This window comes from Macrotis lagotis, chromosome 7, assembly GCF_037893015.1.
Source record: "Macrotis lagotis isolate mMagLag1 chromosome 7, bilby.v1.9.chrom.fasta, whole genome shotgun sequence".
Taxonomy (NCBI): domain Eukaryota; kingdom Metazoa; phylum Chordata; class Mammalia; order Peramelemorphia; family Peramelidae; genus Macrotis; species Macrotis lagotis.
Window position 1 is genome coordinate 206,096,975 of NC_133664.1, and position 27,798 is coordinate 206,124,772.

The 27,798-nt window shown below is 35.9% G+C and overlaps 1 pseudogene; it reads left to right on the top strand.

The window, feature by feature from the left end:
- Positions 1 to 3,398: 3,398 nt before the first annotated feature.
- Positions 3,399 to 27,316, top strand: LOC141494254 (adenylate kinase isoenzyme 6-like; annotated as a pseudogene).
- The last annotated feature ends 482 nt before the right edge of the window (positions 27,317 to 27,798 follow it).

The window sequence follows — 27,798 nt, forward strand, 5'->3', positions numbered from 1 at the left end:
ATTAAATTTAAAACGTTTAGCACAAAGCAAAAACCAAATAAAACCAAGATTAGAAGAAAAGATGGGAAACAAGTTTTTACAGCCAGGATGTCTGATAAAGACCTCATTTCTAAAAGATATAGAGAACTTAGTCAAATTTATACAAAAACAAGTCATTCCCCAACTGATAAATGGTCAAACAATTTAAGCAGGAAGTTTTCAGATGAATAAATTAAAGCTATCTATAGTCATATGAAAAAATTCTCTGTCATTATTAGAGAAATACAAATAAAAACAACTTGAGATACCACCTCACATCTATCAGATTGACTAATAGGAAAGAAAAGGAAATGATAAATGTTGTAGAGGCTGTATCAAGATATTAAAACACTGTTGGAGTTGTGAACTGATTCAGCCATTCTGGGTAGAAATTTGGAACTATGCTCAAAGAACTAAATGTGGAAATGTGGAATCTTTGTTAGCAATACTACTATTAGGCCTATATCCCAAAGAAATCATATAAAAGGGGGAAAGACCCACTTATTCAAAAATATTCATAGCAGCTCTTTTTGTGGTGGCAAAGAACTGGAAATTGAGGGGATACATATCTATCGTATATGGTATATCAATGTAATGTAATATTATTTTTCTATAAGAAATGATGAACAGATTGATTTCAGAAAAACCTAGAAAGACTTATATGAACTGATGCTGAATGAAGAGAGTAAAATCTGTAGAACACAGTACCAGTAACATTATGTGATGATAACCTATAATAGATTCAACTCTTCTCAGCAATACAGTGATCAAGGGCAATTCTGAAAAACATGTGACATGGAAAATTCCTTCCACATCCAGAGAAAGAACTATGGAGTCTGAATGCAGAACAAAGCTCTAGTTTCATCTTTTTAATTTAGTTTTTTGTTTTTTCTTTCTCATTTTTTTCCCTTTTGCTTTGATTCTTCTTTTACTTCATGATTAATGTGAAATTATGCAACTCAATTGTGCATGTATAAACTATGATAGATTACTTGCTATCCTAGAGTTGGGGGGGGGAGAGAATGATGGGATGGAGAAAACTTTACAAAAATGAATGTTTAACATTTAAAAAAACTATATGTATAATTGGGAAAATAAATAAATGAAATTTAAAAAAGTTTTAAGGTTTTTGATTTTTTAAAATGGAGATAGGGAATGAAGTGGAAGAATGATTGGGTATAAGGGTATGTGTGGGACATAAGGGTATGTGGAAAATCATTGGGAGGATGGTCTGTAACCTTTATTTCTACCTTGCAATTCTTTGATCATAAAGTTCTTCATTTCAGGGATCACTACTCTATATTGAGAATCTGGACTTCAAAGGGCTGTCAAAGAATCTAGGGGGAATGCTGAAACTCCCCAGTATTAGGTAATGTGTATTTCTATGATAAACATTATAATAAGAAGGGAAAAAAGACCAGGTCAACCTGAAGAAAGTGCTCCCTACCTATTATCCTCATTTTTGTGTTTGTGTACCCATCTCCTAGATCAGCATCTTGCATATAGTGGGCACATAATAAATGATTCTTGTTTGGTTTTTTTAGGTTTTTTTGCAAGACAATGGGGGTTAAGTGACTTGCCTAAGGTCACACAGCTAGGTCATTATTAAATATTTGAGGTTGAATTTGAGCTCAGGTCTTCCTGATTCCAGAGCCCATGCTCTATCCACTGCATCACCTAGCTGCCCCTGGTAATGAATATTTCTTGAAATATACTGAGTATTTTCTCACTGACAAGGACTAAGAAGTGAGAACAACATACAGTGAAATAGTAAACCAAATCAAGTTATGTCACAAGATAAAACAAAACCTAGAAACCAGGAAGATAAATTCTCAATTATTTTCTAAAGACAGGTAGTACTAGTAGTACAACTCTGATAAGTCAATCAGTTCACAATTTGGATGTTCATCTAATATATGTTTCCCACTTTCTATAGATTAGGCCAATTTTGTAAGACCCGGCAATCTTCTGAATAAACTGAGTATTCTTTCACTAATTTGTTATTGCTCAAATCTCCTAAAAAGTCAGTTTTTCCTTTGTCTACAAACTTGTTCAGAAGACCAGTACCTTCAGGATTCAGAAATATAAACTTCAAAAAGAAACAAAAGACTTGTTGATAGATGCTGGTTTGTTTAATAGTGTGAAGCTTTTCATTAATTAAAATTAATGAGAACAGATATTTGAAAAAAAAGCTGCATCTGGAAAGAAGTTTGATGGTCCCTCCTTTGGATTCCAGATCTTCATTCATCATCTGAAACAAAAGTCAAAAGGCAGAAACTGAAAAATTTTAGCAGTCTGAGGCTGACCTCTGGCTAGTGTGAGTCTTAGAAATCTTGTCAATTTGAAGAAGGAGTCTGTATAGATTAAGAGAAGACTCTAAGAAAAGGAAAATGCTTTTCTCTCAGTAAATATGAAGAGCAAATTTGAAAATAAGATAAAGTAGGAGTGCAGGGATCCATTGGGGGAGTTTTGGTCAACCTTTGGAATAAAAACCCCAGGAAATTTCCCTGGACCATTGAGGCACAGAACCTCTAGAGAATTTTCTTGTGCACTCTCTAGAAAGAGACATTTTTTTTTCTAGACCCCAAATGAATGGTCTCATGAGTTTCTACTCTGGACAGTTTACTCATTTGAGGAAGGGGTGATACCTACTTAAACCCCTGTGAGGACATCTCCATGTAGTTGTTTTTTTTTTTTTTTGGCAAGGCAATGGGATTAAATGACTTGCCCAAGGTCACACAGCTAGGTAATTATTAAGTGTCTGAGGGTGAATTTGAACTCAGGTCCTCCTGACTCCAGAGCCAGCACTATCCACTGTGCCACCTAACTAGTTCCATATAGTTTGAAAAACTTAATATGAACCAACTTTCCATCCAAGATGGGAAGTCAGTTTTTTTTATCTTTGTTCTTTCTTTTGTAATTTAGCTAGCAAAAGTCTGAGTAAATTTTGTGAAATGTTTCTTGTTTTGTTGAATCTGTAAAATTTTGTATTTGGGGATTATTGTGATTTTCATCCATATGAGTAGATTTGTATTAGACCATGCAACTTTGGATGTTTTGAGATTTTTATATCGTGTGTCACTGGAGAAGTAAATAAAAGGACTTTGCTTAAGCCTCCCCAAGGGAATGATCTGAACTGGAGACACAGATTATGTTGAAAATTTGACCAGGATGACAAATATTTCAAATGAGGGTGGAGGGAAGAGTGTAAACAAACAGGTTTTGTGCATGTTCAGATCAGGTGACATGGAGGCATTCATGTGGGAGAGGCCAGGGATGAACCTTTGGGAGAAGATTATGTTTTTCTGCTATGAGAGTAGGAACAGTATCTTTTGATTGGCTGCATAGTCAGAAGAGGCTGTGTCTTTAAAACAACCAGAATGGTGAAGGTACTAGTCCTTGTAGCCACCATGAATGATGAGGACCTTCTCTTTTTGACCTTATGGAAAGAAGAAGAAGTGGTAATGGGGTTTTATGTTGCTGTTTCATTTGTTCTTTTCAGTTCTGGACACAGGTGGCAGAATCTCCAGACCCAGAGTCTGGTAACCTTGGAGGCAGAATTCCTCCAAGGTTGCAGGGAAGCCCTGAGAAACTTGATTGCCCAGGACTCAAGACTAAAGAAGACTTTGGAACTTGGTGGGATTGTGCCATATAGGAACTGAAACTAAGTTGTGATAATAATCTTTCTCCATTCTCCAGAGATTGAGGTGGTGTAGGAGAGGAGCATGGCTCCCACGTATTTGAGGGAAGGACGTTCATATAGTCTATATCATTGAAGTAAATATTCCTTTGTAAAAGCTTAAAAAATCCCACAACAACGAAGAAAGTAAATATGAGCCTGGAGCAAATAAAACAGACACGAGAAGTAGAGAATTATGAGGGAAGAGCTAAAACTGTCCCATACCTGATACTTATTATTTTTCAGGAGATAATTCTGGAACAACCATTATGCCATGCACACACTTCTTGCATCTGCTGTTAATGTTGCAGCATTTCATATGAAACTTACAGTCACTATCTCTAGTACATGTTGATACTTTGCAGGATGAGAATGAAACTTTGCTGATAACTACTGGACACATACCAATATGACTGTCTGCAGAGAAAGGAGAATAGAATAATTGTTTTCAGACTTCTCCCTCTAGAAAGCTAGATATAACAGCTTAAAGGGACAATGAGGATTCTTAATGCTTTTTGTCTTGGAACCCCTTGTCAGTCTAGTGTGACTTATGAACCTCTTTTCAGAGTAATATTTTAAATGCACTTAATTTTTATAATACCTCATCTTTTTTCCTGTTGGTCCTACAATCAGAAAAGTGGTGTTGACCAGGATTTAGGTGGTTTCCTATTTATTTAAAGCATAAGAACCCTTTAATTCAAAGTGTTGACTATATTGAAGTGACTTTTTTATTTATTTAAAGGTCAAAGGCCAAAAATATTAATAATAAATAAATTTTTAAAAATAAAGGACAAAGACCCCTTGGCTTCAAAATTGACTCTTTGGAAAAAAGTAGAACCACAACTGACTTTCAAGAACTGGCAAAGATCACAAAATAAAAGATAATATTGCTGCCTCTAACTTTCACTGGGAAGGAGTTGAGAAGAAGTAGACAAGAAGGAATATATGGTTTAGCTAGAGCAGAAGTAATATTTAGAACTTAATTATCAGGTCTTTGGGAGGCCTCCAGGTTCTGCCTAAATGGGAAAGCAGAGTCTTGGGTTCTATTCTTTTGTCTTTTGTTTCTGGAGAATGAAGAATTATAGCAGGGGATATATTTGTGTTCTTGACACACATGATTTGACTTCAGCCTGTCTTTCCTTCATCTCGGTTGACTACATGGGAAGGGAGGCTTAGGATATATAAAATGGAAATCCATTGTTATCCTTTCCAGAATATTTTTGTGCCTGACATCTTTCAAGTTACTATTAAGGATTCTATTTTTATTATATTAGAGAATTTTAAAAAAAATAGATTTGTATATTAGTATGATTTTATTATATATATATATATAGTTTTTTAAAATAAAATGAAATAAGTAAAAACAAGAGAACTTTGCATACAATAATAACACTATTGCTTTAAGAATGACCTGGAATAAGTAAGTCATTTTGACTATTATAAATACCTGAACTAACCATAAAGGAGATATGAATAAAGATGTTATCTGAAACCAGAGAAAAAAACTGAGAAATAAAAATATGTATAGAATAATTTCACACACACACAACTTAACAATGCATACCCTTTGATCTAGCAATACCATTACTAGGTCTGTATCCCCAAAAGATCATTAGAAAGGAAAAAGAACCTACTTGTGAAAAAATATTTATAGCAATCCTTTTTATGGTGCAAAATATTGGAAATTGAGAGAATGCCCATCATTTGGGAAATGACTTTCAGAAAAACCTGAAAAGACTTGTGCAAACAGATGGAGTGTGAAATGAACAAAACCAGGAAGACCTTGTACACAGTATCAGCAATATTGTGTGGTGATCAATTATGAATGACTCAGCTCTTCTTAGCATTGATTCAAGTCAAGTACAAATGACTCACAAAGGAAAATGCTATCCATATCTATATAAAGAATTAATAGACTCTCTGAATACAATTCAGTCATACTTTTTTCACTTTATTCTTTTTTTCTCTTTCTTTTCCTATTGATGAAAAAGAATCTGAGTCCAAATCTGGTCTCTAGCTCCAAATCTGCCATTTACTATTAGATTTGTGACTTCAGGTAAATCCCTTAATATCTCTGAAGCTTACTTTTTTTAAATCCATAAAATGGGGATAATACTTATGCCACCTCTTTCAAAGTGTTATGAATCAGTTATTTTGAGAACAAGTATTAGAAGCAAGTGGGAAATAGTATATTAAACTACTTTGTAGAACTTTCCTTTTTTTAGTTTTTGCAAGGAAATGGGGTTAAGTGACTTGCCCACAGTCACACGGCTAAGTAATCAAGTGTCTGAGGTCATATTTGAACTCAGGTGATACTGATGCCAGGGCTGGTGCTCTATCCACTGAGCAACCTAGCTGCCTCTATTTTGTACATCTTACAGAACTACATAAATCTGAGTTGTCATTATCAAAAGCAACTTACTTGTGACAGGATTCAAAATATATAGTCCCTGACATTTTATAAATATTTACCCCACCAAAAAAACTAGATACTTATAAAACTTTTGCAAACCACATTCATTCACTATATCTATATCTATATTTATATATTCTTAGATCTATAAATCTCTCTCTAGATATATATATATCTATATATCTATATATATTATTATCTTTGAAATGAATGAATGAGCAAGCCAAATAAGCCAACATACACAAATAAAATTGTTGCAAAATTCAACGTTTTATATAGTTTATATAGTTTTAAATAACTAGAAACACTGACATTCAACATTGGGATCCCAGAATAAGTTCACAGATTTGGAGCTAGAAGTGCATCTAATCAGTTCTCTCATTTTACAAGCATCAAGTCTCAGGGAAGTCACAGATCTAAGAAGTATTTCAAGTGGGGTTTGAATCTAAGCCTTGAGAATCTGAGAGTCTGACTACAAGTCCAGCATCCTCTCTACTACATCATACTTCCTCACCAAACATTAGTAGGAAATACTAGACAAAGAAAAAGACAACCTGAGATACATAAACGAAGAAAATAAAACTTACCATGGTTTGTGAAAAATGAAATGACTGAGGAAATAAAGGATTGTTCTTCCAAGCATATCAATTTATTAAGCAATGCATGGCAATTGCCAATAAACCACAACCAGGTACCTGCCTTAGGACTGGACACAATACAGAGGGAGACAGACTTTTATAAACAATAAACACTTTATAATTATTTATAAAAACAATTAATCAAATAAGACCAATTAAAAGAAAACAATATGTATTAAGTAATCTGATTTTTAATTGGAGTAGGGACTTTCTGTGATAGGTGATTAGTTTTTATTAGGGGAAACTGAGGAAAGTAGTTTATGACTTATAAAGAAAAAAGTTGGGGAAGATGAAGAAAACAGCTAAGGTGGTGGAATCAGAGTAATATAGACTTCAGGATATGAATCAAGCCAATTTACATCCTACTGGGAACAAAAGGAATCCCTTTCTATATCTCAGGAGCAAATAGTATTCTACACTTTAACAAAATTTAGCAGCATAAAAGATTACAAAATTTATTTCTAATTATAAATTTCCTATATTCATAATTCTCTGCATTATCTTTGAAAACAAAGAGTGAGGGGGGGAAAAGAACCCATTTATACAAAAATATTTATAGCAGCTCTTTTTGTGGTTGGCAAAGAACTGAAAAATGAGGGAATGTCCATCAATTGGGAAATGGCTGAAAAGTTACAGTACATCAATGTAATGGAATATTATTGCTCTATAAGAAATGATTTATAGCAGGAAAGCAAGGGAATGAACTGGTACCAGCCTAAGTGTCAGATCCACATATCTGTATTATACCTTTCAAAAGCCTAGCTACCAAATTGTGGGGAAAGGGAGGTCTGATAAGGAATTTGAAACCATGTAGGGGAAAGAATTGGGTACTTTGGAAAGACTTTTGATATCTTCAATACCCAGCCAACTGGGACCATGGGAGGGATTTGTGTTTCTAGACAGATAAAAGCCCATAATTTCATGCCATGTGTGTGCCCATTTCTATTTGGGATACCTGTTCTTAAGTACATTTCAATAAAGGATCCTCTTTGCTTTGCTAATGGTGGTTATGAGTTCTTGGTAAAGTGTTTGTTTCTTACACTTTCCATTTGGAGGAGAGCAAAAGGTATAACACCAAATCAGAAAAAAAGTATTCTACCTCCATCAAGTGTCTATAAATAATCAAAGGAACAGGGAAACAATAGATGATTGATCAGTCTGTTTTCAAATAAGACATAAAGGTTGTTTTTGAGATGTACAATTATGAGAAAACTCCTTGCTTCAATCTTTGGATCTGACCCTGTATCTAGTCAAGCATAACCTGGGTCCTAGGTTAAATGTCTTTAAGCAGCAAGTAGAGAAGACTGTTAACCAGTCATATAGGACTAAGTTCAAACAATGCATTAAGATTTTCTCCCAGTTCCCAGAACTGAATAGTTTTCTCACAAGACAGAAATTGGACTAGACCCATAATTGAATAGAAAGGGAACTGAGATAACTGGAGGGAGTCAGTGTGATTCACTTGTCCTAATTCTCTCAATTCTCTTAATTTTCCCCCTTTTGATTTATGGGAGAGTGGTCAATTCACTCCCCTTTTGGATCAAAAAGGGAAAATTTAATCCAAACCTTAGCCTTTATCCTAAATTTATATTTAAATCTAAATTTTGCCTTGGTTCAGAAGATAGTCTTCCATGGATAAAGTCCCTCAGTAAAAAATTAATGGAAACCTCTAAGGAGTTTTTCCTAGAAGGCTTGTTAGGATTTAGGTTTAGAGTAAATTTGCTCCAGATTCTGAGGCTGTTAAAACTCTGGGATTGGGGTAATGTGGACTGAATTTGCTCCAGGGATAGGGGAAGGTTAGATTTGGATTAGATTTGCCTCAGGGATAAGGGAAATTTAAATTAGATTTAGTTTACCTCAGAGATTGGGGAAAGTTTAGGGTCAAATTACGCTTGTTCCAGGGAGTGCTTTAGGGGTTAAATTTTGTTTTTTGGATTATTTTCACCGCAGAAATTCATAGGAGGTTGAGATCCAAAAATAGTCAATTACCTGTGGATTCTCCCTTCAATCAAATTTTGATTGTTGGGATCTGGGGATATTCCCAATGCTTATGGGAATGAACAAACAGCAAGTAACTGAGTTGTGTAATATTTGATATAAAACCACCAGGGACTTAAGTGATCATTTGTTCTGGCCATGTCACTTTTGTCTGTCTCAGTCTCCTCATTTGTTGTTGATTAGTCTTTTTGTTCAAGAGGATCATGATGTTGGGAAGGTGATGTCATGACTTGTAAGTGAATCGAATGTAAGCAGTTCAAAGTCACCTTTCTCCTCCAGAACCATCTGAGTCCAGTGGCCAGATATATATTAGGATGCTTGGAGATGACCCATGTGCAGTGAGAGACCTTGACATTTTTAAGCTAAGGTCTTTCCCAGGTCTCAGTTTGTCTGAGACAATGCCCATTCAGTGAATAAGGCTAGGTAAGAAATGAACCAAAGAAGGCTTCTTCTACCTAGTTAAAAAAATCATTCTGGGATAACATATATACATTTACTTTAATATTTAAATGCTTAGATAGATCTATGATGATCTTATATATTAGGTGATTTAAATAATTTGGACATTCCCTCCAATTGCTCTATAGTATTCTATATAACTCTTGTATATATCTTCTCATAAATCTTCCCCAAGTGTTCCACCCATAGGCCTTTCTCTAGACCTCTTGACATTACGTGGATATCATAGAGCAATTCAATAGTTATCTATAATGCCTTAATCTTATATTTAATCTGCCCATATCCTTTCTGATTGCTAGTTTCTAATAAAATCTTTTAGGCTATTTTTGATTTCCCAATAATCTTTCATTGGTAATCTGTTTTCATCTATATCCACTTTAAGTTTCTTCTTTGCTTTTTGGTGACCTATACCTATAATTCTCTAGAAATAAGATTCCGCCACATGATCATACAACATCACCAGAAGGATGCTGCTTTTTTAAAAAAAATGAACTAAAATATCTCATTCATTTATTTTTCAATTTTATGCAATGATAGTTTTCAATAATCTTTTTTTGAAAGGTTTTGAATTCTACATTTTCTCCTTCTCTCCCTTCCCTTCCCCTTCCCCCTGAAGAAAGCAATCTAATATGTGCTATATGTGTATAACATGTTAAACATAAATCCATATTAATAATGTTGTAGAAGAAGAATCACATTGAAATGGGGAAAAACATATTAGAGTGAAATAAATGGACTTTTCTTTAGGCAAAAACTTGGGATCATTAAAATGACTACACAATATCTGAAATGCAATCCAGGTTGCTCTTTTCTTTCATTTTAATTCTAGACCCAATTTATTGCTCTAAGAGTTGTCCATCTAACTACATAGCATAGTTTAAACAGTCAAACTTCGTTCATTTACTTTTTCATGTGTGGGTAATTCAACAGTATCCTTTAGAGGTTCTACATGTTTTGGGCTCAATACAGCCAACACAATGACATAGACAAACAAGGTCATTTGCTTATTAAATCTGGATATGACATAAGTCTAGGAGTATTAGATAAGACAATGGATTATGGAGTCAATATCCAAAATAGATCTTGATAGGCTAGAACATTGTTCTGAATTTGACATGATAAATTTAATAGATGTAAATGTTAAGTCTGAGTTAAAAAAACTGACTTCATATGTATAGGATGCGAGAAGCATGTTTATTTAGTTAGTTTGTCTGAAAACATATTCAAAGGTTTCCATGGGTACAAGCACCACATTAATTGGTAGTGTGATTTGCAAGGGAAAAAAAAAACTACTAATGCAATATTGGACAGCATTGAGATGTGTGTGACTTCAAGGTAATAAGGAGGTGATATACTAAAAAAAAAATAAGGAGGTGATAATCAAGCTGTATTCTACCCTGGTCACATCACATCTGGTTAAACATGTTGAGAATAAAATAGTTTGCTTAGCCTGTAGAACAAAAGATAGGGTGAAATTATATCTGTGTTATCATGTATTTGAAGGTCTATCATGAGGAAATGAGATTAGACATGATCTGTGTTGTACTGGTGACAGTACTAAGAACAACAGGTAGAAGTTGCTAAGAGGAAAATTTACCTTTGTTATCAACCGCTCAATCTATATTCTCTGACCACAATTTGAAGAAAATGTAACTGGCTGATAACTATGAATAAAGTTAAAAAAAAGGAGAGGCTAGCTTTTTTTGATCATCTCATCTATCTCCATAAAGTATCACTTAACATCTTCCACAGCTTATAAGAGCTGGTATACTGATAATGATCCAGCAAAGAAAATTGATGAGTATGCAGATAGGTTTGAGAAAAACTTGGTGTCATGAAAAACCTGGAAGCAGAGAATGTCTAAAAGGAGGGAGTGATCAACAGTGTCAAATGCTATAGAGAGATCAAGAAAGAAAAAGACCAAGAAATCATTGAATTTATCAATTAAGAACCCATTTGTAACTTTAGAAAGAGTCATTTCAATTGGGTGACTTCAGATTGTAAGAATGGGCAAGTGGGAGGCAAAAATAGGGAGACAAAGAATATTGATTTCCAGGCCCTTCTGCTCACTTAACTTTTAAGAATTGCCAAATATTAAGTAACAGTTCTATGCTATATGATAGTCAACAAGCATTTTTAAGCTCTTACTATATACCAGTAACTGTGCCAAGTGCTGAGGATGCAAAAAAAAGCAAAGCATAATTGCTACCATCAAGAAGCTCATACTCTAGTGGGGAAAACAATGGGAAAAATATTGTGCATAAAAAAATGTATGAAATGCAAATGGAAAGTAATACCACAGGGAAGGCACAAGCAGTGGTAGCTGAAAAGAGGAAATGTAAAAGGGTTTCTAATAAAGGTTTGATTTGTGCTAAGTCTTAAAAGAAGCCAAAGTAACTACACAGGTTGGTTTGGGAATCAGAAACAAGAAATATAAAACATGAAAGGGTTGGATTTGAGGATTTGCAAGATCCTTCCAGTTCTTACTAAATAGTTTATATGTATGTAAAACTTTAGGAATGAAAAGAACTCTTCCACAGTCAAATTTTGTTTTTTGTCAGCTCTTTTGACAAATAAAGGACGTGAGTCAGATTATGGCCAGTGCAGTTCCCTTTGTTACATTGAAGTCAGGTCACCCCCGAAGCAAATGTCCCCCCACAACACTGTTAGCTTTTCTTGGCTTAATAAACTCAGCTTCCTGAACTTCTTGCTTAGCAGAGTTTGCTAAGGCCAGCAAAGTAGTGAAAAGAAAAATCCACAGCATTTTTGAGTTGGTTTCTTCTGTGCTTAGAGACTCTGAGAGGCTTCTTTTAAAGGTTTTGTTAATCCAGAAGGAACAAAATTGGCATTGTTGAATGTTAGAATACCTACTCTGTTAGAAAACAGTTGGATGATTTATCACTGATATTGCTTTCATTGTTCTTTAGGTAGTATGAAAGTTACCTAATAATCTCAGTTGTCAGTCCCTCTTCCTTAACATTTCCTAATTATGAAACATATGAATAAATACTAGAATAACAAAATGCCATACTTCATTGTTGGGAATTTAGAAATTTTAGATCCTAGCAGGAAGTAGAGAAAAGGTAACTAGCTTTGCCAACTCCACTCAAACTCTTTCAATGTCACCCTAAAGTTGATTTGTGTAGCAGCCAGGGATATATTACTTATCAGACTTATGGAAAAGCAAACAATTTATGAATGAATAAGAGACAGAGAACAAAGTTAGATGTAAAGTAGTTTCTCAGATAAAGGTCTCATGTATCCAATATACAAAGAACTTTGTCAGAAATATAAGACTGAGCCATTCCCCAATTGATAAATGGTCAAATGATATGAACAGGCAATTTTCAAATGGAGAAATCAAAACAATTTTTAGTTATATAAAATGTTATTTATTATATTATTAATTATTACCTCTGTAGGAGGTGACATTAGGGAGAGAGGTGATGATGGGCTTTAAATTAAGGAGTCACTATAGGGGAGATATTGTAGAGGTAGACATGATTTGGTAGCTGGATGTATAAGACAAATCAGAATGAAGAGACAATGATATTGTGATCCTGAGGGATTGTCAGAGTAGTGGTGCCCTCCAGAGAAAAATGGAATTTAGGAAAAGGAAGTTTGGCAGGGGCAGGGAGCAAGATAGTGAATTCTCTTTTGGATATTAATCAATCAAAAAGAATTTTCCAAGTACTAGGCATTGTGTTAGGCAATGGGGATCTATAGCCTGAAAATGAAATTAAAATGAAACAATCACTACAATATAGGAGCTTATATTCTATTGGGGAAGATATCATATACATATAGAGAATAAATTTAAATAAAAATATAAAGAATAAATGCAAAGTCTTTAGGGTGGGAGGGCACTAATAAACTCTATGCGGAAGTGGGAGGAATCAGAAAAGGCTTCCTATAGCACATGGTACTTGAGTCAAATAAGATCAACAAACATTTATTAAGTATTTTATTCCAGGTGTTAAAGTAAGCACAGGTGGCACAAAGAAAGACAAAACTAACTCACTAACTAAAATTGAACAAACCACCAAAAAACTATCCCTGCTCTTAACAGACCCAAAGTTGAAAGAAGAAACAATTTGCAAACATCTATGTACAAACAGGATATGTAAAGCATAATTGAGGATACTCTCAGAGGGCAGGTACAAAGATTAAGAAAGATCTGGAAAGGTCTTATAGAAAGTGGGACATTAACTGAAACATGGAGGAAGCTAGAAAAGCCAGGAGGTTGAGATAAAGAAGGAGTGAGTTTCAAGCATGAGGGACAGTCTGTGAAAGTACTCCCAGACCAGAGTTGGAATGTTGTGTTTGAGGTAGAGCAAAGACACTGGATTACAAAGTATGTGGAGGAGAGTAAGACATAAGATTATAAAGCTAGGAAAGAGTCAGGTTACAAATAGTTTTAAAAGTCAAATAGAGAATTTTATATCTGATCTCCTTGAGGTAATAGGGGGTTTGCTGTAATTTCTAACAATTTCTCATTTGCTTTACAATCCTAAACTGTTAGAAAGATTTATCCCTAATTCCAAAATTATTTCAATGCTATCATAGCTCAAATAAAATAGTTTTTAAAATAGGTTCTTAGTTCCTATAAGTAACCTATTTCTGTAGCCTTAATTGAAGCTAAAAATGATGAAACTTCTGCTCCTGTGTTCACCATACTATCCAGTCAGTGCCTATTCTAGTTGACCTGAGAACTAGAAAATAGAAATATTTCTAATGCATCACAGAGATGAAACCTTTTATATATAAAAAGGAAAGTCTTATGAGTATCTCTGTTGATCCACTCCCATGTATCTTCAGGGTATTGTCAGCCTCTATTAGATGATTTGAGACAGTATGTCTCTGTGTTGTCCAGATAACTAAATGACAACTAGAGTTGTTGCTTCCATCCAATATATGGTGCTGCCACCTCTATTCTTACATTAACTTATTTGAGAGCACAGTTTCTAGTTAGCTAATAGAAACATCTTGAGATAAAGGCCTGAGAAATGTCCCATCCTTAGTCCTTCTGAGAACTCTACTGATCACAAAGGATATAAGTCAATAAATTTTACCAGGCTATGTAAATTCTATGTCCATGGACTTTATTTCTCTTCCAGATGTGGTGATTTGTTGATCACAAAAATCATTTAGTTAGAAGTTTAATTGCTAGGAAATAATAAGAACCAAAGAACATGACCAAAAATTTCCTTTTTTGGGTTATTTCCTAAAGACTACAAAACTGCCATTGAAACCCATTTCAAAAAAGTTATACAATTGTTCTGAAACAAATAGTATTGAGAAATAGAGAAATTTGGGGGCAGCTAGGTGGAGCAGTGGATAGAACACTGGCCTTGGAGTCAGGAGGACCTGAGTTCAAATCTGGATTCAGATACTCAGATTACTTAATAATACACCTACCTGTGTGACCTTGGGCAAGTCACTTAACCCCATTGCCTTAATAAATAAAATTTAAAAAAAAGAAATAGAGAAATTTTGTGTTACCCAACTTCTATCCTCGGTTTTCCTTTCATGTAAAAACAGAGCTTGTTTTAGGAACAGAAATAGATTCTAGAAGGCAACTCTCAGGGCCCAATGGAAATCAGAGAGGACACGATAAGTGGGAACTCAGTAACTGCACTAGACCAGGCAGAGGCTACAATCATGGATATCAGAATCCAGAAAGCCAGCCTGAGATCAAGTATACACATAAAAAATAGTGGTTTTATGAGGGCTTTTTATTCTGGAAATGATTTTTACTATGACATAGTCAATTTTCCTTGATGAGAATAATCTATCAACCCTGAAGCTGACCCATAAATCAAAGAGATGACTAAGAGATGGGACTTAATGCCCTCTAAAGCTCTGTGATTCCTGGTGTCATAAATCTTATGCCCATCTTGAACTACCATCCTGGTAGAATAAGTTGGGGGACTCTTTACAATAGACTTCTCTACATGGCTAGAATTCTGTCTGCCTTGAAAGTTTCCTTTGAGAGCTCTAAGAAAGAAAAATCTAAAAACAGTCAATTACAAGAACTAAGAGAAAGACCCCTGTTAGACACAAAATTTAGTATCCTAGATGTGTAGTGTAAGTTGGGTAGTGAGGTACCACAGTAGATAATGCCAGACCTGGAAGTAGACTCAACTCCCTGAATTCAAATCTGTCCTTGGACACTTACTAGCTGAATGAACCTGGACAAGTCATTTAGCTTGTTTCCCTCAGTTTCCTCATCTGTAAAATGAATTGGAGAAGGAAAGAAAAACCACTCCATTGTCTTTGCCAAGAAAACCTCAGATGGGATCACAAAGAACAACAACAACAAACAAAATGTGTAATGTAAGTTTATTCAGTTGCTGGCTTTTTTGCTGACCCTTAATTTTGGTTAGCAGTTCAAACTTCCCAGCATTTAATATTTTTCACCTTGGATGTGTGGTACAAGCAGGAGTGTGTTGGGAAATGTTTAATAATCAGCTTTCCAAGAAAAAAAGCACACATGATATATTTTGAAGTTTGATTTACATTATTAACATTTTCTTGATCACTTTCTTAAATCTAGAAATCAACAAAATATTTAATCAAGCTCTGATTTATAGTGTTTGCTGATTACCAAGGTTTATATATTCACACTAAAAGTTCAACAATTAACTCTCCTGAGCTGGTGTGAGTTGGCTGTTGTATCATCTTGTGTGGGTACACAGGCTATTCTAACAGCCATGACACAAATCATCTCCAAGTAAACTGCCACCTGGACAGTCTCAGAAGCCGGCTTGCTGCCCTGAGAGATAAGGTGAGCCGGAGTCCTTGGGAGCTGGACATTCCGCCCCACTGTCCAAGGGCGCTAGACACAGCTGTGCCTTATCATCTCCTCCCTAATGTACCCTCCTATCCTGTAATGCAAGAAGCTGTACTTACACATCGCTTGCACCCCCTAACCATTACCTCATTATCCTTTGTTCTACCCCGGAAGACCTAACAGTATATATGTAATAGCTAAGCAATAATAAAATTGAACTGGAGGCATAAGGCAGCAGTGGCTTGACTCCTTATTCTCAGCTCCCCTCCAGGAGGGAGGTCGCCGCTGTGGGCCCCAAGGAAGCAAGCCACAACAATCTTGGTGAAGTTTTAGCATTTTCACTGCCAGAAGGGAAAGCTTCTCCATCAGTAAATGACTATTGATGAGAAGATTGCCTAAAACTTGGTCATTTTACCAAGCAGACATCTACAAGAATTTGTTTGATTGCTAAGGTGGAATTCCAAATGTCTAATTAGCAGTCCTGCTAATTATACATATGTTATAAATTATAAATATGTTTTCATGACAATTGTAACTACTAATATATGTTTAGTCTGTTGTACTCTGTGTCTGATTCTTTTTCTGTTAGTATTTCTTTTGTATGTAGAAATAAATTACCTCCTAAACGAGATTCATATTGTATATTGAGTACATTCTTAGAAGTGATCCTTAAAATAATCTTTAAATAATTTGCCTCTAGGGCAACAGGCTGGGGGTTTAATAAGCCAAAGAAGAAGAGAGTCTAGATCCATTCTCATTAGAGGCTAAGCATCTCCAATATTGAACAGTTTTGGTCATATATTTAATTCCTAAGAAACGAAGAAAACAAGCATAAATGACTAACATATGTAGGAACTGTACTAAACTCTTTTCAAATATTGCAGTTAGTCCTCATAGCAACTGTGAGGTAGGAGTTATATTATCCCCATTTTGCAGATAAGGAAACTGAGGTAGACAGAGGTTAAGTGACTTGCCTAGGGTCACACAGCTTTGAACTCAAGTCTTCTATCATCTAGTGGCGAAAGGAATGGACACAAAAACATACCTCCTATTGACTCAATAATGGTTTCTTAATTATAGAATTAAAAAAAAATCCTGGTCTGTTTGAAACAGATTGCTTTAGAATAAGAAATTACTTTCAATTTAGAGAGCATAACAAAGCAAAAATAAACTTAATAAATTAGATAACCCTATTGAGAGAGGTATACAACCTAGTTTAGATCCCACAAAAATTAGGTATTTTTGTTTCAAGTCTCTGTTTATATTAATGAATGCATATGTACTTACACAAGTATTTGTTCATGTTCACCTGTGTGAAGATAGGATCTACCCTTAGAAAATTTTACCAATGAGATCATTGAGAGAGTGATTTTAAGAAAGGTGCTAAAAATCACAAAGGCAATAAAAAACAGAAATGTACTCAGGTTCTTTAATTCCAAATAATAAATTTTATCTATTATACATTTTTGCACAACAAATGTTTTTGGTAATTTTCCTGAAAAGAGATTGCAAAATCTAGTCTCAAACTAAATGATTCAATAATAGCTAAAGTTTATATAAAAATTTAGGTTTTTACAAAGTGTTTTGCATCTACATTCTCATGTGATACTCCAATACTAGGGCCTTTGCCTTTGTTGATTATCTCCAGTGTATCTTTGTATGTTTGCATTTATGTTTGTACTTAGTTGTTTAGATGCTGCTGCCCCCATTTCACTGTGAGCTCCTTGAGACAAGAATTCCCCTGAAAAAGCCCCAAAGTTATCCATAATCTTCCTTTGTATCCCCAGTGCTCCAGCACACAGTAGGTTCTTAATTAGTTGCTTATTGATTGTGAACAGGAGCTGTTCAGTAAGAAATTTCTACGTTTCCTCTCTCACTAATCTTTAATCTCTTACAGATTCCTTCCCTCCTGCCTATAAATGCATCAATATCCCCATCCTTAAAAAAAAATAAAACAAAATTCCACCATGAGCTGACTCAAATAATTTTATCTGTTACTGATGGAGTCTTTCTATTTTTTTATGTTCTTATTTTTGTTGGAGTATACATTTGGGGGGCTAGGTGGTCTGCTTTCATTCAGAAAGCCATTTTAGCTAGAGGCTAAAGTATACTTGTTGAAGGAGAAGAGCACCTATCACCAGAAGGATCCTATAGCCAAAAGACTAAAGAGAGCTAGCATGTCCTCATCTGCCAGGAGATGTTTGCCTTGTGAGTTGCTTGGATCATGTTATTGTTGTTGTTTATCCTTTATTCTTTTTTTTTTACAAGGCAATAGTATTAAGTGACTTGCCCATGGTCACACAGCTAGGCAACTATTAAGTGTTTGAGGTTTGATTTGAACTCAGGTCCTCCTGACTCCAGGGCCAGTGCTCTATCCACTGCATCACCTAGCTGCCCCTGTCCTTCATTTGTTTTTTTGTACTTAAAGATTTTATGTTGAGTTTTAAAATTTTTCCCCTAATCTTACTTTCCTCCCCCCCCAAAGGCAATTTGCCAGTCTTTACATGTTTCCATAGTATACACTGATCCAAATTGAGTGTGATGAGAGAGAAATTATATCCTTAAGGAAGAAACATAAAATATAAGAGATAGCAAGTTCAGACAATAAGATATGTTTTTTCCTAAATTAAAGTTAACAGTCCTTGGTCTTTGTTCAAACTCCACAGTTGTTTCTCTGGATACAGATGGTATTCTCCATTGCAGACAGCCCCAAATTGTCCCTGATTGTTGCACTGATGGAATGGGCAAGTCCATCAAGATTGATCATAACCCCTGTGTTGCTATTAGGGTATACAGTGTTTTTTCTGGTTCTGCTCCTCTCACTCAGCATCAGTTCATACAAATCCCTCCAGGCTTCCCTGAATTCTCATCCCTGCTGGTTTCTAATAGAACAATAGTGTTCCATGCCTGTCCCTTTATTCTTGAAGACCTTGATGTCAAGGAAATGATGCATGTATGTGAATTGAATTGGATCCAGTGACCAGATATAGATCTGGATGACAGGAGATAGTACTGAATGTGAATTAATCAGGGTTAAATGACTTGTCAAAGATCACACAGCTATTAAGCATCAAGTGACTGAGGTCAGATTTAAACTCAGGTTCTCCTGACTCCAGTATTGATATTCTATTCACTGTACTACCTAGCTGCTACTTGGATTGTATAGGTCCAAGGTGAATGGAAACATGACATATCTTTTGGTAGTTCCAAAAATTGGCTTACCCTTCTGGGGGAATATAATTCTTGTGGACTTTGGAGAGGTTTTATGTTTTACATTTATATATCACTTAGAATCTTAATATTTTCCAGGATAGAGAAAATAAATTTCTGTCTTATTAGATGATCTTTATATTATATTTGTAAAGATATCTCCAGTCATCCTGATTCATATCTGGCCACTGGACCAAGATAGCTCTAAGGCTGGTGACTTAGCATAGCACCCCCTCATTCCAATTCAAGTGCATGACATGACATCACCTACCTGATGCCATGGTCTTCTTTGAGAATGAAGGAAGAGCATCATCATCATCATCAACATTAAGATTCATATTATACATTGAGTTACTATTTTTAGTTACCCAGTTTTCATGGAGACGCTACCCATACCTAAACACTATTTTAGAGAATTCTCTGGAGTTTTATTGTAGAATAGAGGCAGATTTAGAAAGACAGAAAATCTGAACACCATATGCTTTGTGAAAAGAGCCCTCAGGAAGAACTTGAAACTAAATGATCTTGGTGCCAGAACTTTTGCCTTTGCCAGGGTTCCCTGGAACATGGATTGCACCAACATAATTCCAAATAGAGTACCAGAATGTTTAGACAAATTTGGGTTTTTTGAAAACTATGTCCTTGCTTTTACATAATGTTTTTATATCCACTATTTCTATCTTTGCCACTTTTTAAAAATTTATTCGATGTGAGGTAAAACCTCAGAGTTATTTTGATCTGCATTTTTCTTATTATTAGTGATTTGGAAATTTTATATGACTGTTAATAATTGCAATTATTCATTTTAGAATTGTTGGTTCATATCCTTTGACTACATAGTTTTTGAGGAATGTTTTTTTTGCTCACACTTCTTTAGGATAACTATAGTCTGTGTCAATGTCCCAAAAGATCCTAGGATCAGAGATATGGAAGGGAAAGGGACCTTGGAGGTCAACTGATACAGTATTATTTCACAGATGAGGAAATAGAGGCACAAAAAAGCATAATTCCTTACTTGAGTAGTTTAGTCAAGAGTTACTTAAATCACATGCCATTTCACTTTCTCATTTTTATTTTACTTTTAAAAATTAATTGTAATCTTTATTTTTATTTTTATTTTTTTTTATTTTTTTTTTCAAGGCAAACGGGGTTAAGTGGCTTGCCCAAGTCTACACAGCTAGGTAATTAATTGTAATCTTTATTCTGGCAAATTGTTTACTATGCACAATGAAATGATTCTAACATCAATAACATGTTTTCCATCTGTCAAAATATAATCAGTGGTTTTTGGGGGGTGGTTTTGCCAGGCAATTGCAATGGGGTTAAGTGACTTTTCCAAGGTCATACAACTAGTAGGTACCAAATGTCTATGACTGCATTTGAACTCAGGTCTTCATGTTTTATTTTTATGTTATTTGATGTTCACCATGTTCAACACCTCTTTTTTTTCCTCCAAAGAAAATGTTCATGGTATAAGAGAGCAATTTCTTCACAATCTACAAACACGTGCTCTTTCATTTTTTCTTTTAGGTTTTTTGCTGGGCAAATGGGGTTAAGTGGCTTGCCCAAGGCCACACAGCTAGGTAATTATTGTGTCTGAGGCTGGATTTGAACTCAGGTACTCCTGACTCCAGGGCTGGTGCTCTATCCACTGCGCCACCTAGCCACCCCTCTTTCATTTCTTTTTGGAACTCTTAACCTATAGTTTCCAATGAATTTTTTTTTACTATTCCTCTAATGCAGTAGAATTGAAAAGCATTTTTCTTTTGGGTCAAGGATTATATTAAATGCTAGGATATAAAGAGAAAATTAGTCATGACCTCCTCACATTCTAATTGGGAGAGATTCCACTATGCCCATGTTTACAACAGATATCCCTGAATGTTCAAATATATATTGATTTAATTTAGGTGTTTATCAAATTCATCTTCATTTTATTAAATTCAGATCTCTATTTCCTCATCTTCTACAACAGATGTTGATGCTTGAATTTTAATTCTTAACTCCTTTTTCCTTTAATAGATTTTTAAAAATAGTTTGAGGAATAAATTTAATACCCTAGAACAATTTTCTTGAATGGAAACATGACCGTAAAGTCACTGTTTGTCTCAGTGAAGTAGGTAGAATCTGTTCTGGTTTTAAAACTATTTTTTTTTTGTGAAAGGAAAAAAAATCTGCTATTATTGAATGTAAGGCAAGATGTATAACCCTAAACTCCTCAAGTGATGTAGGGAATGGTGGACACAATGTTGTCCTAGAACAGAGCCTAGTTACAGTATCTTGACTTGAAAGGAATAAATGCATGCTCTGTGGAAGTATTTGCTGTTACCTAATTTTCCTGGTCACTGTTCTCAACTGAAACATCAGAAGAAAAGAATGGTGTGTATTGCACAGGTGCATCTGTAGATATAAACATGTCTTTGAGAATTAGATAAATCTAACAACAAAATAAACAACAAGGAAGTTAAGAAGGTGAATGAAATCTTAGAAAACTAAAATATGATAGACCTCTGGAGAAAACTTAATGCGATAGAAAAGAATATACCTTTTTCTCAGCAGTACATGGCACCTTCATCAAAACTGACCATGTACTAGGGCACAAAAACCTGAAAATCAAATGCAGAAAGGCAAAAATAATAAATACACACTTCTTAGATCATGAAGCAATAAAAATTACATGTAATTAAGGGTCAGGGAAAGATAAACCAAGAACTAATTGGAAATTAAATAACTTTATCTTAAATAATGAATGGATCAAACAGCAAATAATAGAAATAATCAGTAATTATATCCAAGAAAATGATAATAATGAGACATCATACCAAAATTTATGGGATGCAGCCAAGGCAGTTTTGAGAGGAAACTTTATATCTCTAACTGCCTATATGAATAAAATAGAGAAAGAGGAGATCAATGAATTGAACATACAACTAAAAAAGCTAGAAAAAAGAATAAATTAAACATCCCCAGTTAAATACCAAACTAGAAATTCTGAAAATCAAGGGAGAGATTAATAAAATAGAAAACAAAAAACCATTGACCTCATAAATAAAACTAAGAGTTGGTTTTATGAACAAGCCAATAAAATAGTCAAACCTCTGGTTAATCTGATTTAAAAAAAGAGAGAAGTTAACCAAATAACCAGTATCAAAAATGAAAATGGTAAACTAACCACTAATGAGGAGGAAATTAAAGAGATAATTAGGAGCTACGTTTCCAAACTGTATGCCAATAAACTGGACAACTTGAATGAAATGGATGAATATTTACAAAAATACAAACAGCCCAGATTAACAGAAGAGGAAATAAATTACTTAAATAACCCCATTTCAGGAGAAGAAATTGAAGAAATCATCAATAAACTCTGTAAGAAAAAGTCTCCAGGTCCATATGGATTTACAAGTGAATTCTACCAAACATTTTAGGAACAATTAATTCCTATGCTACATAAGCTATTTTAAAAAATAGGAGAGGAAGGAGTTCTATCAGACTCCATTTATGACACCAACATGGTGCTGATAGCTAAACCAGGAAGAACCAAAACAGACAAAGAAAATTATAGACCAATCTCCCTAATGAATATTGATGCAAAAATGTTTTTTTATTCTTTTTTTAAATATTTATTCTCATTTGTACAAATGTTTTTTTACATTAATAAAATATTCTTGTTTAAGAGTAAATGAAATACTCCCCCCACCCAAATATAGACTTGCTTGAGCAATAAAGTAAAGGGGAGAGAAAAAAATTAAAATTAAAAAAAAATAATAGTAATAATTGTAGGTATGGCCAGGTGGCACAATGGACGGAGCACCAGCCCTGGAGCCATGAGCACCAGAGCCCACATCCCGCCCCATACACCCAACAATCACCCAGCCGTGTGACATGCAAGCCACCCAAACCCCACTGCCCTGTAAAAACCAAAAAAAGAAGAAAAACCCAAATAAAATAAAATAGTAATAATAGAAGGGGTGGCTGGGTGGTGGACAGAGCATTGGCCCTTGATCCAGGGGCACCTGGGTCCAAATCCGGACTCAGATGCCCAATGATCAACCTGCTATGCGGCCCCAGGCAGGCCACCCAGCCCCATTTGCCCTGCACCCTCCCCCCCGAAATAATAATAATAAAAAATGTGCTTGAGTCTTTGTTCCAACACCAACAACTCTGTTGTGGGTGGATCATATTCTTTATGATAAGTCCATGGAAAAACTTACTTCCATATTTTTCCACCATTGCCATTGCTGATCACAAATCCCTCCTTTTGTATTTCTCCACTACCATGTACTATATTTTGTCTCTCCTTTCACTCTGACTCTGCTGTAGGGTAGCTGAGTGGCACAGCAGACAGATCCCTGGTCCTGCGGCCAAGAAGCCCTGGGCCCCCACACCACCCCTTAGGCCCAGCATCCACCTGTCCCTATGGTCCCGGACAGGCCATCCAATCCCAGCCCCTTCCAAGAAGTAAAAAAGAAAATGTGTTATATCTGACCACTCTCCCCCCATGGCCCATCCTCTCCTCCATCACTCACATCCCCCCTTCCCCCATCCCCCCTCTCTCCTTCTTACTCCAGATGCCTATACCCCATTGAGTATATATGCTGTTTCCTCTCCTAACCATTTCTGATGAGAGCGAAGTTTCCCCTCATTCCCCCTTGCCTTCCCCCCTTCCATATCATTGCAATAGCTCGTTGTAATAAAGAAAAATCTTATTACATGAAATATCTTGGCCTATTCCCCATCTCCTTTTTCTTTCTCCCATTACATTTCCCTTTTTTCTATTGACTCCATTTTTACACCATATTTTGTCTTCGAATTCAGCTTTCTCCTGTGCTTCAACTATAAAAGCTCCCTTTACCTGCTCTATTAACTGAGAAGGTTCATATGAGTATTATCAGTGTCATTTTCTATGCAGCAATACATGGAGTTCATCATCATTAAGTCCCTCATATCTTCCCCTTCTCCTCCAATCTCTATGCTTCATCTGAGTGCTGTATCTGAAGATCAAATCTTCTGTTCAGCTCTAGCCATTCCAACAAGAACATTTAAAATTCCTCTGGTGCATTGAAAGTCCATCTTTTTCCCTGGAAGAGGACATTCAGCCTTGCTGGGTAGTTGATTCTTGGTTGCATTCTCAGCTCTTTTGCCTTCTGGTATATTATATTCCAAGCCCTACGAGCTTCCAGTGTAGTTGCTGCTAAGTCCTGTGTGATCCTGATTGCAGCTCCACAGTATTTGAATTGTGTCCTTCTGGCTGCTTGTAATATTTTCTCTTTGACTTGGGAGTTCTGGAACTTGGCTATAATATTCCTGGGGGTTGGTTTTTTGGGATCTCTTTCTCTGGGGGATCGGTGGATTCTCTCCATTTCTATTTTGCCCTCTGCTTCTAGAATATCAGGGCAATTTTCCTGTAGTAATTCTTTGAAAATGATGTCAAGGCTCTTTTCCTGATCATGGCTTTCAGGTATTCCAATAATTTTTAAATTATCTTTCCTAAGTCTGTTTTCTATATCAGTTGTTTTTTCAATGAGATATTTCACTTTTTCTTCTAATTTTTCATTCTTTTGGTTTTGAAGTATTGATTCCTGATTTCTGGTAAATTCATCAATCTCCCTGAATTCTATTCTTTGTCTGAAGAATTTGTTCTCCTCAGAGAGTTTTCTTATCTCTTTTTCCATCTGGCCACTTTTGCTTTTTAAAGCATTCTTCTCCTCCATTACTTTTTGAACTGTTTTATCCATTTGACCTAATCTGGGTTTTAGCATGATATTTTCTTCAGCATTTTTTTTGGATTTCCTTGACTAGGCTGCTGACTTCATTTTTCATGTTTTTCCTGCATCTCTCTCCTTTCTTTTCCCAGTTTTTCTTCTAACTCCCTCATTTGATTTTCAAAGTCTTTTTTGAGCTCTGTCATAGCCTGAGCCAAATTTCTGTTTTTCTTGGAGTCTTTAGATTCAGGAGCTTGTGCTTCCTCATCTTCAGACTGAGTATTTTGATCCTTCTTGGGCTCATTTGCAAAATATTTCTCAATGGTGTTCCTCTTTTTTCTCTGCTTGCTCATTTTCCCAGCCTTAGCCTGTTTTGGGGGTGCTTCCTGAGCTTTTGGGACACTCCCACAAGGGTCTCAGTATGTGAGGCTCTGTCCTCCCTCCTGGTCTGTGAATGACCACATGTGCCCCCCTCTGCTATGTGGCTGAGGTGGAGGGGGCCCCTGCTGTTCTATGGGGGGTCCTAGACTGCGATCAGGATCTGAATGTGTTCAGAGCCCCAGAGTCCTGTTCCAGGGGCAGAAGACAGAGCTCTGCAGTCTCTCTTCACTCCCCTCCCTAGGTTCAATGGGCTCATGCCCTAGGGGCTCCTGCTTACTGGCTCTGCCTGCTTCTGTTCCTGGATCTGGCCTGCCTTGGCCAAGTTGCTTGCTGTGTGCCCTGAGGGCTGGGCTCCATATGCTTGCTCTGGCAGAGGTCCCCCCGCTGTCCCCCCAATTTGTGCTAGGTGCTCCCTGGGGTGTAGCTCAGGAGACTCCCCCCGCTGCTGTGAGCTACGGCTCCTAGCACCCTGGGGCTGCCTTTGGGAGGCTGGAGTTCTTTCACTCTGGCGGGCCACCCCTCCGACCCCTGGGAGCAGAGCCTTCCTGCTCTTTTCCAGGTTACCTTAAGTAGGAGAACTGCCTCACTGGGTCCCTCTGTGGGTTCTGTCTCTTGAAAATTTAATTAGAGTCCTTAGCTTATGAGTTTTATGAGAGAGAGCCTAAGACAGTATTCTTTCTCGTCGCCATCTTGGCTCTGCCCCGATGCAAAAATCTTAAATAAAATTTTCGAACTCTTTTTTTTTTTGCAAGGCAAAGCGGTTAAGTGGCTTGCCCAAGGCCACACAGCTAGGTAATAATTAAATGTCTGAGGTCAGATTTGAACTCAGCTTCTCCTGACTCCAGGGCTGGTACTCTATCCACTGTGCCACCTAGCCATCCCTTAAATAAAATTTTAGCAATGAAACTACAGCAAGTTATTACCAGGATAACACACCATGATCAGATTAGATTTATACCAGGCAGGCAATATTGGTTCAACATTAGGAAAATACAACATAATTAAACATATCAACAGTAAAACCAACAGAAATCATGTGATTATCTCAATAGATGCCAAAAAAGCCTTTGATAAAATACAGCATCCGTTCCTATTAAAAACACTAGAAAGTATAGGAATAAATGGAGTTTTCCATAAAAATAATAAATAGTATCTATCTAAAAACATCAACAAATATATTTAATGGGAATAAACTCGGAGCATTTCCAATAAATTCAGGGGTGAAACAAGGATGCCCACTATCACCATTACTATTCAATACAGTATTAGAAATACTAGCAGTAGCAACAAGAAAAGAAAAAGAAATTGAAGGAATCAGAATTCACTATGAGGAAGCAAAACTTTCACTCTTTGCAAATGATATGATGGTATACCTAGAGAAACCAAGAAAATCATCTTAAAAAAACTCCTTGAGGCCCTGCCTGCTGCTCCCTCGTGGAGGGCCGGCTCCTGGGGCGGAGTCGGCACCACTGCCTCCGTGAGGCTGCCCAACATCCTGCTCACAGGTACGGTAGGGATTGGAAAGACCACACTAGGCAAAGAACTTGCATCAAGAACAGGACTGACATACATTAATGTGGGAGACTTAGCACAAGAAGGACAGTTATATGATGGCTTTGATGAAGAATACGAATGTCCTATTTTGGATGAAGACAGAGTAGTTGATGAGTTAGAAAATAAAATGACCGAAGGTGGAATTATTGTTGATTACTATGGCTGTGACTTCTTTGACTTCTTTCCTGAATGATGGTTTCATATAGTTTTTGTGCTTCAAACAGATAATTCTGTGTTATATTCAAGACTTGAAAAGAGGGGATACAGTGTAAAGAAACTACAGGACAATATACAGTGTGAAATTTTCCAAATTCTTCATGAAGAAGCCATGGCCTCTTACAAGCACGAAATAGTGCACAAGCTGCCAAGCAATGTGCCAGAAGAACTAGAGAGTTATTTAGATCAGATAATGAAATGGATTGAACAGTGGATGAAAGATAATAATTGAACTTTGAAGGCAAAGCATGGATTTTCAAGGTTTTCTACAAACTATTTTCTTGATGACCTCTTCCTCCTCATGCAATAGGAATTAAGACAACATACACCAAATTTTACTATCCAGGATTGTGTTGTACAAGTGGCAGGTGGATAAAATACAAGGTTGAGTTATGACTAATTTTTTTTCTTCATTAGAAAACTGAGAAACCCCCAAGTAAATGAAGAAGATATTAAGGATTTTTATAGTTTAGATATATTCAACATTCTCATTTATTTTGGTTACCTGCTAAAGAGTAAGCAAATTTGAGAAACTAGGTGGAAATCTAATAATTGACATGAAAAAGAAAAATAAAGACTAGGAAGAACTGCTGACTTTGTAAATAAAAGAGCCTAAGGATAAAGCTATCAACATTACTTTAAGTGTTCTATTGGTGGTGAATGTTTGTTGTTTTTTAAATCTTGGCGTTGGTTATAAATTAGGATAGTCACAAAGTAAATGATGAGGCTTTTAAGAA